Source organism: Tiliqua scincoides, chromosome 4 (assembly GCF_035046505.1).
Source record: "Tiliqua scincoides isolate rTilSci1 chromosome 4, rTilSci1.hap2, whole genome shotgun sequence".
In the NCBI taxonomy this organism is placed as follows: domain Eukaryota; kingdom Metazoa; phylum Chordata; class Lepidosauria; order Squamata; family Scincidae; genus Tiliqua; species Tiliqua scincoides.
The window spans coordinates 47,779,317-47,781,898 of NC_089824.1; the positions used below are offsets into that span (position 1 = coordinate 47,779,317).

The 2,582-nt window shown below is 42.4% G+C and overlaps 1 long non-coding RNA gene across 1 annotated transcript; it reads right to left on the reverse strand.

Annotated features, from left to right (window-relative positions):
• Positions 1-299: 299 nt before the first annotated feature.
• On the reverse strand, positions 300-2,221 carry LOC136647331 (uncharacterized). Its single transcript, XR_010794276.1, has 3 exons — positions 2,146-2,221; positions 592-685; positions 300-378 (listed from the first exon to the last, which is right to left on the reverse strand). It is a non-coding gene; the product is annotated as an uncharacterized lncRNA (long non-coding RNA).
• Between the last annotated feature and the right edge of the window lie 361 nt (positions 2,222-2,582).

The following is a 2,582-nucleotide window of genomic DNA, read 5'->3' on the forward strand; positions in this document are numbered from 1 at the left end:
GCTGTACGTAAAAAAGAAAGAAATATAAAGCCCACATGTGTACTGTTCATGTTTGCTAACAACCATCCCCTACAGAACTGGTAGGTATTGTTCATGCACTTGCTTCATTTCAGCAAGTCATTCTTATAAATATTAGTGTTAAAAAGGCCGTAGGTAGGCGATAGTTATAGGAAAATGTTTTTTTATGAGTATCCAAAGACTGGGTTGACTGCAAGTCTGTCCCCTGGGACATATTTTATTCATAACGATTTTCAGTAGATGGGCGTGACTTGTGCACTTGGGCTGTGCAGCCAAGCTGTGGGGAGGCAGGGGATGATTATTAATTCACTGCATAATTCATCAAATAACATCCAGGTGCCTTTTTTTGGCTCACTATTCCTGAAACAAATGGGAGAAAGTACAATTGTCACTCTTATAACACTTATAAATTAAAAGTATTCATAATAATTCAAATAGATCTACCGGGTTAGAAAAGTATTTTTTAAAGTAAAAGGATTATGTATTAGAAAAGGGAAAGTTTTGTAGCAGTGTGCTCTATAAACAGCCCAATCTTGCAAGATAATACTCAAAAAATAATTCAAAGACACTCACTGCGATAGGAAAAGGGCTGTGTCTGTGAATCAACCTCCAGTCACATTGTGCTGGCATAGCTCTCAAAAGCTCCACTGTAGCACACAGCAAAAGTCTGGATGCAGAGAAAGCAGGACCCCTGATGAAATGGCTTGGCAGGTCATCTTTAGCCAAAAACAAACACCACAGAGTCCAATTCACTGGGAAATGGTTTGGGGGTAGATAGAGGATTGAGTGCACTGGCAATTGCCTTTTTATGTTGTTTCAAACACAGACTGCTTAGACTCCATTGTGCAATTTGGGGTTCTACATGAGTCAACGCTCCCAGTAATCTCTCAATGATAAGAATTTTGAAATTTTGAAAGTATCTGAAAGGAAGGACACTTGGTAAAGCAAGCCAGAGCAATCCAATGGTGAAGTAGATCTTCCTGTGGTGGTGTTAGCAGTTTGCATGTATCTTGGATACCTGCCTGCTTCTATCCAACAGCCAATAGAGTGTTAGCAGTGTATTTCATGACCTTTGGTGTGTAATGATTCTACTGGAGGTAGATGAGTAGGCAATTTGAGACCTAGTAATCTCAGTGCCTGAGACCAGATTAAAAAAGGTTTGGGGTGGGGGTTAATAAGATTAGGAAAACTGTTTGACTCCAGATAACTTTTATTGTTGAAAAGTATTCTACAAGGATAGACTTACACCCCAATCCTAAGCAACTTTCCAGCACCGATGTAGCCCACGATACAGCTCACAATTCAGCAGCAAGGGAAGGAACCAAATGTGCCTTACTTTGAGGAGTAACTCATGACTGCCTCCCACCACGGAATGCAGCTTGTGCTCCATTGGCCTGGCTGCATGAGAGTTGGAAAGTTGCTGGGCTGTTAGTCATATTTTGTGCAAGCTCCAACCAGGGGCACCTCATCCGTGAGGGAGTTGCATCACTGGAAAATTTGGGAGGTTGAGAGGGAAGCAGATTTGAGGTCCCCTTCCAGTTAAAGTGTGTGGAAAGTGGGTCGCTTGCCTCCTTATCGTGCTCTCATAGTAGTTTCTTCAAACATGGAAATGTGGGACTCCTGGTTTGCTTTACAAGGAACACACAAATGAAGGAGCCCCTTTAAATTAAACCAGAGGCCCTGAACTTCCATGTTTGAAGAAACTGAGCCAGGAGTAAGTAAGGGACTATGTGTTTTGGTTGTTGTGCAGAGATAGCAGCAGTGGACCCAGCATGGCATCAGGTGGTATTCCGGGTTGCACTGCCCCTGCCCCCAACTGCCCTATCATTTGGCTTGGGCAAGATACTGTGAGCTTTTAACACATAGCACTTTTTACCTGCCCTTGAAGGTGGCAAAAGCACAACCTAGATAATTCAGACAGTAAACAATGAGAAGTTTTACAGATAACAGAGTCTGAAAAGCTGATCATTTTGAAAACTACCTATCCTAATTTTCCAGGCCAGAATGTCAATACTCTGGTATTTTTCAGAGAATTCCCTGTAAAAGCTCAGAAAGACCTCAAGCCTGAGAGTTCCCCCTCTGTTCTCTGCTGTTATTAGCCATCTGCCATCACTAGCTCCCTCTTACCTTGTTAGATGATCTGGTAAAAGTGGAGGCATTGTCCTTAATTTCCCAGGCACCCCAGCAGCAACGGAGGATCCTGTAGAATGGAGGAATTGAAAACTATAGTTTCCAGAGTGATGGATGCCTACATTGATGGATGATACAGATGCCTTCTGTGCAAGGCCTCCCCCCTCTCCCTTTCGAAATTACAAGGAGTCATTTAGAAGGTCATCTATCACACAATCATTACAGTACAATCATTACAAATCGGCTGAATTTGCTGGATGTTTGGGTTCAGTTCACAGTAACCTCAAGGAGCACAGCCCTTGAGGGACTGTGTTACAAGACTATTGGATAAGCATGCAGACATATCTGGCAATGCACAATTTAGTAATTTTTATATCCCACCTTCCTTTTATCATGGAATTCAAGACAGCATGCGTAGGGAAAACAGGTGGTCA